The 12,519-nt window shown below is 39.9% G+C and overlaps 1 protein-coding gene across 2 annotated transcripts in view; it reads right to left on the minus strand.

Moving 5' to 3' along the window:
• Positions 1-8,191, minus strand: part of LOC121433203 (fibroblast activation protein alpha) — a 68,118-nt gene extending 59,927 nt beyond the window's left edge. For both annotated transcript variants that reach the window (XR_005972293.1, XM_041631547.1), the window contains exons 1-2: positions 8,089-8,191; positions 7,686-7,770 (exon numbers count right to left, since the gene is read on the minus strand). The gene's annotated coding sequence lies outside the window, so the exon portion shown is untranslated. The remainder of the gene's footprint in view (positions 1-7,685; positions 7,771-8,088) is intronic.
• Positions 8,192-12,519: the final 4,328 nt, after the last annotated feature.

Raw genomic sequence — 12,519 nt, forward strand, 5'->3', positions numbered from 1 at the left:
TCAATTCCCAGCACCTAGTGGCAGCTCACAATTGTAACTCCAGTTCCAAGAGACCTGACACTCATGTCAAAAATACCGATGTACATAAAATAAAAATAAATAAAATTTAAAAAAATGATCTAGGGTCTCTGCAAGGCATGGCAGTGCATCCTTTAAAAAAAAAGAAAGAAAATGAAAGAAAGAAGAAATGAAATGAAGCAATACCCACGCTCCTTTTCCAGGTTACTCTCCATAAATGGCACTAGTTGCCATGCACACAGTCCTCCATTGAAATGACTGGGGCTGATCCTTGTCCTCCCCTCTCCCCTTGGTCTTTGTTTGGCAACCAGACCTGAAAGCTCATCTCCTACGTCTCTCTCTGCTCTGGCTGCTCTCCTCTGTTCCCGCTCCATGCCACATTGCAGTGGACAAGTTATTTCCCTGCTTTTTCCATTCCGGGCATTTTATTGTGGCTTTGATTGGCAGTTTGCTAATGATGACTGGTGTTGAGCACCATCCACGTGCTCATTAGCCCTTGTTAATTTTCTCTGTATCTCCCACAGACAGACTTTCGGTCAGTGTATTTCCCTCTTTACTGTGAATTTGTTATGGTCTTTATAAATTTCTCTCCCCATTTTGTGAACGCTCTTCACTTTTGTGATGTTATTCTTGGCAACTTAAAAGCGTTAACTTTGGAAAAGTTTTAGTTTACCTATTTTGTCTTTTGTGGTTTGTACTTAGGGTCAGAGTTTAGAAATCATTGCTGCACCCAAGGACCTAAAGATATTCCCTGGGTTTGGAGAGTTTGAATGGACTTTGGCCCACTTTGAGTTAATTTTTTCAGGGTGTGAGGGCAGAGCCCATGCTTTTGGATATGGACATCCAATTGCTCCAGCTGAAGTTTCTGTTAATATTTTCCTCCACTGATTTTTCAAGGTAGCTATAAAAGTTTATGTGTGAGTGTGTGTGTGTGTGTGCGTGCGTGGGAGAGAGAGAGAGAGAGAGAGAGAGAGAGAGAGAGAGAGAGAGGTCATGTGTTTGTAGAGGTCAGAAAACACCTTCTGAATGTCATCTCTTGAGTTTCACCTTCTTGAGGCAGAGTTTCTCTTGTCCTGTTCTGCAGCAAGATATCTGGCCAATGAATACTCAGCTGATTCTGCTATATCCGTGTGGGATTACAGATACATACCACTCATCCTATTTCTCATGTGGGATCCTGCACGAGGGTATCAAACGCAGGTGGTCAGGATGTACTGATAAGAGCTTCCACCCACAGAGCCATCTCTCCACCATAATGCTTTACTTCTGTACTATCTCAGTCCATAGATGCAGATGCCTTCTCTTGTGCTTGAAGCACAACACCCCGACTGCATAGTTTTCAGGATAATTTATGATGCATGAAGCACAAGTCCCTCTGGTTTACTTTGAAATAATATCCAGCTATTTTAGAGGTTTCAGAATCAACTTTTCAATTTCTGTTAAAGCTATGGAGAATACAATGGAAATTGTTTTCCATGCATACACATATTAAGAATTTTTTGCCATTTAAAAATATTGTTTTCTGATTATTTGAACTTGGATAGCTTTCCAAGTAATTATATTTTCTTTCCACAGTGGTCACTGCTAATATATGATGACTAGCCATGGTTGTCGAATTTGATGGATCTAGAATGAATGCAGAAAATCCTTCTGGGCATGTTTGTGAGGGTGGTTATTAGAAGGATTGTTTGAGAAGGGAAACCCTTCCCCTAGAATAGCCAGCAACACCTTCTAGGGTGGTCTCTATATAAAGAAGTCAGAAGAAAAAGCAGCATTCCCATTTGCTTGCCCACCTCCACTCGTCGCTAGTGAGTGCATCTGCTGTATTGCTGCCACTATCACCACCACCCTTTGCTATCACTGAACCCAGCTTTTCCAGCCTCCCAACATGGACTGAAAACTATCAGTTCTACAGAAATCAGATTGGAAGTGTTGCAGCATCCAGCCTTGGGAACTCAGCAGCTATCAAATTCTCAGCCTCTGCTACACGCAGAGAGAGATTGCTGGACTGTTAAGACTGTGTCATAGGAACATAAATCGCCTCCATAAACATATCTTTAATGTGTTGAATCTGTTATTTTCTTGTTCTGGGTGTTGAGAGTGGGTTCTCTACATGGCTAGCCTGGAACTGGCTAAGTAGACCAGGCTAGCTTCAAACTTGCAGCCATTCTTCTGCCTCAGTACCTCCTGCTACAATTGTGGAGTGTGCCATTGAGTAAATGAAATTAAAACACTTCAAAAATATGAGAGTTTGCTCTACAGTTGTAGATTTTAGTACTGGGAAAATCTTAAGAACATATTCACATTGCCTTTCAAAATGATTGCATTTGACAGATTTTTTTTCAAAAAGTAACTGCTAAGTTACAACACTTATAGTTTGCAGAATAATAATTATTTCTGCCTAACTTAAGCACTGAAATGATTATTCTTCTTAGAAAGTGCTAATCTCTTGCCGGGCGGTGGTGGCGCACGCCTTTAATCCCAGCACTCGGGAGGCAGAGGCAGGCGGATCTCTGTGAGTTCGAGACCAGCCTGGTCTACAAGAGCTAGTTCCAGGACAGGCTCCAAAACCACAGAGAAACCCTGTCTCGAAAAACCAAAAAAAAAAAAAAAAAAAAAAAAAAAAAAAAAAAAAAAAAAAAAAAGAAAGTGCTAATCTCTGTTCTATTTAAGTTAGTTATGAATTCAAAAACTCTTCTAAAATCCATTATATAAGGTATTAGTAGTTATGATTAATGAATGTTAACAAATATTAATCGTGATGCAGGTTTACTTGATGTTGTCCTCTATGTGTAATCCTGTATTCTTTGCTAATGACTGAGGTAGCTCTGGAGTCATGGCTCTGGTTTCATGAACACATTCCTGAGTGAGAGGCCTTGTCTTGCTTTCCCCCTATAATGAGGGCTTGTCATGAGCTTTTACCCTTCTTGTTCTTGAAGTCCTAGTTCAGATATCATTTTGTTATCTCCTTATGAGTGGAGTTGTGTCCTCTAAAATGTGGCAAGTTGAGGGCTAGTGAGAAGGCTCCTCACTTAAAGGTGCTTGCCTCCAAGTCTGATGACCTGAGTTCTATCATAGGACTCACATCTTGGAGGAAGAGAATCAATGCCTAGAAGCTGCACTCTGAACGTCATACAGACACCATGGCATGCAAGGGCGCACACACGTGCACATACACACACACACACACACACACACACACACACAAATAAACAAATACGCAAAATAAATGTAAAGGTTACAAGTTGAAGGGCAACCCCAATGTGATTGTGTTTAGAAAATTAAGGATGTCAAATGACATTGTAATGGCAGAGCTCTAATCCAGGAGGATTGGTGTCATTACAAGAAGAGGAGGGAAGGGGAATTGTGGTTAGTATGTAAAATAAAATTCAAAAAAACTTTTAAATAAAAATGTAGCTTTTGAAAAACAAAAGTAAGAATGAAGAGAAGAAAGAAGGAGGAGGAGGAAAAGGAGGAAGAGGAGGAGAAGGAGAAGGAAAAAAGAGGAGGAGGAGGAGGAGAAAGAGGAGGAGGAGGAGGAGGAGGAAGAGGAGGAGGAGGAGGAGGAGGAGGAGAAGAAGAAGAAGAAGAAGAAGAAGAAGAAGAAGAAGAAGAAGAAGAAGAAGAGAAAGAGAAACACCAGGGACATTCATACATAAGGGAGAGTCCAGGAGTCTGGTAAGGACACAGCGGTCTTCAAGCCAAAAGAAGTCTGGAACAAGGAACAAGCTGGCGCCTTGCTCCTAAACTTCCAGATCCCAGAACTGTGAGAAAATAAAGTTTTGTTCAAGTTCTCCTAGTGGTCAGAACAGACTACTTCTGGTCCTGCTTTAAAAAATATTTTTCTAAAGAAGCCCAAGACTTAATTTCTTATGGGAAATCTGATTTTAAATTGGCATCCACTACAAATTTCTATAAAACACATTAGGTCAAATTGACAGCAAGAACCAATGAAGGAAAGAGCGGAAAGGAGGAGAGGAGGGCATATGGTGGTCTAAGGCTAAAGCAGCAGGGTCTGCCCTTCTCGGGATCTGCAGAGTCACACTTCAGGAGAGCCTGGGACTCTGCACAGTGTGACCCCTTTGCTTTCTCTCACTCAGCTGTGTCCCCACACCCCTTTATCTCTGTACATTTTTATTTCATTTTAAGACTGCCACACACAAAAGTGTTTTTTAAAATATATGTTGTTTTAGGTCCAAACAAGTGGAATATAGAAAAAAGGATGACACTCAGGCATATAGGTTTCTACTATCAGAATTAAATAGATTTTTTTTTAAAAAAAATTAACTATATCCAACAGTAAAATCGATGAATCATCCTTTATCACATATATATGCCCATATTAGGATGGGAGAGAAAATAGAATTGAAGACACATTTTTTTGAATATATGGCACATGCTATAAATTTCGGAATAAAAAAAATTGTAGTTGGGATGGTGAGATGGCCCAGCAGTTAAAGGTGATTGCCACCAGTCTGCCAACCTGAGTTTCATCCCAGAAACCCACATGGTAGAAGGAAAGAACCCACCCCCACAAGTTGTCCTTGACAACCACCCGTACAAACATACCCATACACATATACACAGAGAAGCACATGTAAAATAAATAAATGTAAAAAAATCGCAGCTAACATGTATTGAGTGTCTGAGTATCACCGCATAAGGTAATGTACTATCCAAAGAACCAGAGGAGGAAAAGGCAAAATCCAGAAAACATAAATCATGACTCAAGGAAGGCTATAGAGATTTTAAAGAATTCTAAAACCTTTGCAACTTTCTAATTCTGGTTTTAGTTTGTATCATAGCTGTAAGTCTCTCGAGAGAAGAAAGTCTGTGTGATGGTGGTCACTGGCGTAGAGGAAGGGAAACTGTGCTAACTTTATTCCTGGCTGTACTATCACAGCGGTCTAAGGGTGACTCCAGGGAGAAAAATCCTCAAGAGAGATAATAAATGGAGGCAGGAGAAAAAAGAGAGAGAGAGAGAGATGAAGGGGCAGAAGCTAAGGATCACGTGGGTCTGCAGCGGAAATGCGTGTGTCTTCAGTTTGGATGAAAATGAAAATGAAATCCTCTGGGAGCTTCAGAAAGAGCTGAACCATAGTTGTTTTTAATATGTCAGTGAGCTAAACAGAGCTTTCTTATTCACTGCCACGTTTCTGCTTATTCCTAAGATCTGCTCTCTTTCCTCCAGAACTCTTTTAGGCTGGAGGCTAATCCTTTGTGGACTTCTGATCCTGGAAATAAAAAGCCCCTTTTATCTTGACTCTATTTCTTTCACTTATACTTGTGGAACGTGACAGAAATCTTCTGTAATGGTGAGATGAGGGCTGTGTGTTTTGAGGTGTGCACAGTGAAGAATTATCCCATGTTTGCCTGAAGGAAAATTGAGAATCTTGAACTTTGGAGCCTCCACAACAGCACAATGGTAGGAGGTACTTAGTTAGGGATCTGAGCTCATTAGCATAGAAGTTAGGGACTGGATGACTCTTTCTTGACTTCTGTTACAATGTCACACAGCACCTGGACTAGAAACAAAAGGCACAGAGGACAAATGTGTGCTGACATCGTATCTGATAAAGTGGGGGTAGAGGCTTAAATAGCTTTTAGTTCTCTTTTCTGTGCTCGCCCTACTTTCCCCGGACTGAACACCTCAAATTGTGTTTCTCAGGCACCGGAGAAATGTGAGGTAGGGTGGAACCTGATTCCCATCTTGGACATGGTGAAGGTGTGGGGCGTGAGAAAAATGAAGGCAAGCCAATGGAAGGAGGTTGTCACACTAGACCCCAGGCCTGCTGCTGAAGTGAAGAACGATTAGTCTCACTCAAAAGCTGTTCAGATGACATTCTGAGAAGTTCTGAAGTGTACAAAGACGAGGATGTTATGCACCAAAAAGAAGTCTTAAGCATTTTTCATTTCTCCATTATAACTGAGTCCTAAAATTTTATCTTGAGGTTAATTTGATTATTTCACAATAACAGGAAATCACTTAGAGAATTATCTTTTCCATTGAAAATAGAAATCTATGTTAAAAAAAAAACACAGGACTTTTATGTTATATATAGTTTATAACATATTTTTGAGTATGCTATTCATAAAAAAACTTGGAAAGAAGATAAGGATTGGGATTATATGTAATTACACAAATGTCTACATCTATAAATGTAAGTATAGACCCAAATATCTATCCTTTTATGCTATTTGCATTGGATGAATATGCTTCTCATTAGAAATATACTTCAAAGTCCAAAGTTCAACATGGTGGACATGAAAGGCTGTCTTAACAAAGTCCATATACTTTTGTTTTAAAAACTGTTAATTTTTGAAGGGGCAGATTATTCATTTCAATAATTCTAGTGAGCATTTGCAAGAGTCAGAGAATAATTTGTAATAGATTGGATTAAAAGGGTCAGCGACCTAACCCAACACTCAATAGCTCTGGGTTGAAGGAAATGTGTCCTCTAAAATATTGAAGTGATAGTCTGGCTTTAAATCAGTTTGAACTTGAACTTATTTTTTAAAAAATAAAAATTGGGACATACATTTTTAATAGCCCAGGAAAAATCTTGTACTGTAGGGAGTGGACATGTAAGGTAAATATTAAAATGCAGACACAGGGACACTACCGTCATCAGGTTAACCTGTATTCATTTTCTAATTCTATGGAAGTTCCACGAGTATTTTGAACTCTTCAATATTTTTGTGTGTTTCAATTTAAAGGCAACAGATAATTCAGGACACGTGTTCTTCAGCTGAAGGTATGCAGTAAATCCCCTTTGGTGTCGGTTCACTTTTAACCACACATATTCCCCAGCTCTTATCCAGACCCTACAGTACAAGATCTGTTATTGCTGCATCATGTTTCCCAGATCTTAAGTACAGGATCTGTTATTCTTATATTATGTTTCTACCTAGAAGCACAAGTTGCTGTTCATAAGAATTTTCATAATCAGAAAGAGTTCCTTATCAATTGATAACATTAAAATTAAAACTAGTTTCAAAATCAGTGCATAACAACTTTCAGGTCTCAATGAAGGGGTATCATTGTCAGCCCAAGCCTTTCTGCACAAAATAATTAGATAAAAACAAAAACAAAATCCAGTTTATCTTGATAACACTTGCTTAACTATACCAAGCCTCCTAATTTAATTGTTAATTGCTACTGCATATAGAATAAGAATTTTACTTTTCCTATATGGCTATTCCTGAGATTTCTATTCTGAACGTCTTCCTTACATTTTTTGGAAGCACTATTTAGTGATTTCCAAGCCTCCATAGGTTCTTTTTTTAACTTTTCTATTCTTACTCATTATTTTTGCTTGCCACCAGGCAAATCTAGTAATAGAAAACAATGCAAGTTAAAAATATTGTCTTGAGAGGCCTATCAAAACTTGTCTTCTGCATGTATTTTTGGGGGTGGTGGGAGTGATGCAGAATAGCTCCCAGGTTTTTCTGTTGCTGAAATAACACTGTAAATCTCTTCCTACCCTTAACTCTTCAGTATTTCTGGTCTTGCACACAAGACAACTGTGAACTTACACGTCTTCTTAGAAATATCAGGCTTCCTTTGGAAAATAGGCGCTTAGGAAACGTTCACCCATCTGAGTTCACACATTGGTGCGTTTTCCAGGCTACGCGAGGCAGACTGAGTGAATCAGAAAATTTCTTACCTCCGGAGGGCCGTAAGACAATGCATATCACCAGTAAAGCAAGCGCAGCCAAAGTGGCAACTCCGAAGACAGTTTTCAGCCATGTCTACATAGAATACAGAAAATTAGACACGAGCTTAGTTCCTACTAAGGAATGGTAAGATTTCTGTCGATCCCTAGCTCCTACCTCTCCTCCCCTACAAAGCTTGTGATTGTATTCCACTGATCTGGCGGTAATTGCTGGAGCCTTTCCAGTTCTGCTAAAACAAATGTTTCTACAGCATATTCTGAGCCACTTCCCAATCCTAACACACACCGGGAAGCAACACTCACACACAAATCCTCTAAACAATAGAACACTCTGACAGTACTCAGCTCGTGCTGCCCCTGCGTCGTGATAATCCCCGGGACCACACGCACTAACCTTCATTTCTCCAGATGTTTTTGAAAGTTAGCTGATTCTCACTGCACAGCGTGGGTCACTGCATCTGTGGAAACCGTTGAAAAGAAGCAAGTCCGTCTTCCAGTTGGAAGCTGAAGTCAGGACATGAGCTTTTTTTTTTTTTTTTTTTTTTTTTCCTTTCCACGGACTTTTGACTACTGTGCCAAATTTCGAAAGATTTCTGTAAAATTAGAAACAGATTTTGGGGGCGTTCTTGGCCTTTAAATGAACTACGAGTGGCTCAAGGGAGGCTTTATAGCCCTCCCACCCTTGTAAACTCTACACCAGCCTCTGCTTATGTTGTCACCCAGAGGTTGTTGTATTTCACTTTTTTTGGTGTTCAGGTTTGTGTTCATTTTCTCCGAGAAGTCCCTCAAGTCACTTTGGTAACCCTCTTTTCCAGACTCCTCCCATTTGAAGCGCAGAGGAGGAATTTCAAATAAAGAAACTTTCTGATACGAGCATCACACATTTCTGGTTTTTAGGAAGGGATGGAAGGGAAGAACATTGGAGCCAAAAGCGGCTCTGTGAGAAGAACACGGTGTAACTGCACACTTTCCTCCTCGGAGCCGATGAGGTGCAGCAGACAGAAATGTTTTTCTTTCAGCAAAATTTCTTTGTCCATATAGCACCATATGCACTTTCAGTAAATACAGAAGTTTAAAAATTCAACTGTCTAAACCCACGGCTGCTTTCCTTTAAAGAAATGAAGCGCCATCTGTCGAAATGTAGTATGGGTTAGGTGTGTTTGCACAGGCTAGAAAGATGGAAAGACCAGTGGGAATAATTTACCAGCAGACCTTTGGAAGAATGGAAACGGCTTTACAAGAGTGATATTTTTGCTTTGCTCTCAGAATATCTTCTGAGAAAGGAGAACATTTAGTAATTATAAAGACCTTAAAATACATCTTAAAAAGGCAAGTGAAAAAGAGTAGTCATGTGTACCCCATTGTGGCCAAGTCCACATACTTCAAAGTGATCGGTCATCTTGGCAGATCAGGAAGATGACTGCTGGAATTCACACACACACACACACACACACACACACACACACACACACACACACTTTTTTGGACATTCTTTCTGGATGGGAGCAATTCACTAGGGCAGAGTCTCTGTTTCCCCACGGATACAGTTTCTGAAGTAAGCTATCTTCGGTTTTCCCCCGATGGCTTTCTTCAGAAGTTTGCGGCGTCTTTTGCCTGACTATGCTCAACTTCAGGCTGCTCTTTCGTGAACTGTTTATGGAAAGTAATGAGGAAGCATTACTGGAATATGGTGCTGTTTGCCTTAGTTGACTGCTCTGATTACCACAGGAAGCTGTCTCCACCATAAACCAGGACAGTGGCTTGTGAACTTCCTCTCAGACATTCTCCAGACAGCCATCCCCGAATTCCAGCCTCATGAAAGGTCTATTAAGGAAAATGAGTCATTAGCACGAACTGGCAGAGAAGTGCACTTACAGCCCACAGCCGCTGTGGGTTCCCGTTCCCTTTGCAGCTAGTGAGTTCTCACTTAAGAAATGGAAGCAGTCACGAGAGTCATAGGGGTGCTGTGCACTTACAGGTATCTCCATGTGTCTTGATCGTGAGGCCTCAGTCCAAGGTAAAACCACCAGCCTGGTGCCAAATGAATGGCCCTCAAGTGGATCTTCTTAGATTGGTTGTTTTCTTTGGAACATCCGCCTAATACTTTCTCAGAAATTCTGTCTCAGCCTGCCAAACCCCCACAAGTCAACAAGTACTTTGTAGTGAGTGATTCCCAAGACCTCCTTTTCTCGACAGAAACTGTCTGCAATAAACGATGGAGGTATAATTAAAATGCATCCTGCTAGCTTTAGCAATTAAAGACACCGTCATATGACTGGGCCGACTAGCACTGTGGACTCTAGAAATGAGCGGAGGATTTATCTTGAGGACTCTCAGAGACTCGCTGAAGACATCAGAGAGCCTTTAAGAAGAAACAGTTAAGTTGGAAGTGTTAGTGAGGGGGAAAATGATAAAGATGAATACACATTCTCTTTCTGTTTGTGTTTTCCTTAGGAAGTTGGTTTAATCAAACCCTAACATCTGGAAACTTATTAACTGTTTGAACTGTTTAAAATAGAATACAACTGAGTGCAGAAGGAAAGATGGGCGCTTGCATCTAATTTCATAAGTTAGGACTAAATTTCTCATAGCAGAATTACAGATAGATACATGATCTAGCTTGTATCCAGGCAATGGTTTCCAAATACTTGGACTTTTCACCATTAAAGCAACTTTACCCTCTTCTCTCTTTTGGAGTCAATATAGAAATACATTTAATAAGGTGTCTGATTTTCTTTCTTTTTCCTCCACCAAGGAAACTAACTTTATAAAAAAAAAATGCACAGTTATCATCTAGTTAGTTCTTGTTGCTGGGAAAACAGAGACAAAGATAACTGTGAGCAGGTCTGTTTCACCGAGGAACATATTCTCGTACACGTATGGAAGGTGCATCTCTGTTTCTTTTTCCTTTCTGGAGCTCTTGTAAGCATAGCAGGCTGGAGCTGTGCTTGGTAGGAGTACCCTGGAGACCTATGACAGGGGACAGAAGGGACACATGACACAGGCATGCCATCCTCCAGTGAAATGGTGCCATTTGTCAGCATGAAAACTTTTCTCATCAAACGACTCTGTATCTATTGAAATTATACAGAAACAGACAGAATGGCATTGTTCCATTAAAACTCAAAGGCATGAATTAGGACAATAGAGATGATGAGCTGCCTCTGTCAAAGCAGGGGTCTTGTAAGGTTTAGTTTGAAATACGATGATATTCTAGTAAGTTACAAACGCACCTTGCTAGAGCTATTTACTAACAAATATTGGTTGTTTTCCTAAATAGCTCTGCTATAGTTTTGAGCTCAAGTGGCCTTAAGAGGCTCTTGTATTGAAGGGTTGATCCTTAGCTGTTGGAACTGAAGAGAGGTGTTGAAAACGCTGGAAGTTTAAGCTGTACTGAAGAAGTTAGGCCAGTAGGAATGTGTCATTGAAGATATACAGGATCCTTGGTCCATTCCTGTCTCTTTTGGCCTCCCAGGTATCAGGAGGTTAAGCAAGTTTGTGGTACCACCCTTCTGCCATAATGTTTTGCTCACCACTTTGGATCTTCAGAGGTAATGACCACTTATTCCCCACTGTAAACACGCTGCTTTAATATATAATTTCACTTTGCCTGTGTCTAAACTCATTTACTGATTATAAAACAACATCAAGATTAAAAATTAGATAAATTACTCATCATTCTAATAGGGCATGGTTTGAAAATGTTACATTGATTCTATCTGGGACTTCTCTGATTGCTTCTAAAGTAATAGTGATTATTTGAATTAATGAATATACCACGGTTTTCTCTGGGACACAACATAAGTATGTCATGGCATTTTTAAGATGTTAAACATAACCAATACTTTCAATGTTAAAACAATAGTTTAGTTTTAAACCACATCCCTGGTCTGCATCATCATTGTATGTTTCTCAAAAGAACACAGTCTCACTCTACAAACACCATGGACAGAGTTCTGTTCGAACTGGAGCCTGGTCATCAGAGAAATAGACATTTTCTGGGGGCTATGAGATCTCTCTTCAAATACTTGCGTAATTTAAGGAATTTGTCAGATTATCATCAAGGATTTCTCAGATCCAAGCAAGAATGTGTCCTGACATCTTGAGAGCATATAATAGCTGTCACACAGTTAGAGATCTGGAGGAAGTGGTGTGACATAGTGTGATGGGAGAGGATATCGCTTAAACTGCCTTTAAGATCTAATCTAATTTCTAAAATTATGATTTTGATGTAAGGAAGAATATGAAGAAACATGTCTTTCAGTTTATAATTGGTACCGACCACCTTCCCAAATGTTATAATTAAATACCAGGGGTTCATTATCCTATTGCAATTAAAATGAGTTCTGGAAGCAGTGGGAGTTATCTGTTGAGTTAGAATTACAAAGAAAATAATTTCCCTCTATGTTGCAGACTCAGAAGATAAACAATGTTTCAATGAAATTAGTGTTGTATTTTGTTTTTTGGGACGCAGCCTATAGGCCAGGATAGCCTCACATACCTGATCTTTCAAACTCTGATTCTTGAAGGAGCTGGGACCACAAGAATTTGCCCTGACTGTCTTTAATGGTATTTGAAATACAACTCCTTCACAATGGTTCATCCATGGGAAGATTAATCAGCCAGTATAAATTTATACCTACAGTACTTTAGATCAGAGAATATACTCTTTCACCAGTTTATGGAAACCATGAAGAGCAGTGTTCATTGAACACTTTCCAGGGCCTGACACTTTTTCGTTGTTGTTGTTGTTGTTTCGAGACAGGGTTTCTCTTTAGCTTTGGAGCCTGTCCTGGAACTAGCTCTTGTAGACCAGGCTGGCCTC

This window comes from Microtus oregoni, unplaced genomic scaffold (genome assembly GCF_018167655.1).
Source record: "Microtus oregoni isolate MIOR12 unplaced genomic scaffold, Mior012 000037F_ref0000500, whole genome shotgun sequence".
Taxonomy (NCBI): Eukaryota; Metazoa; Chordata; class Mammalia; order Rodentia; family Cricetidae; genus Microtus; species Microtus oregoni.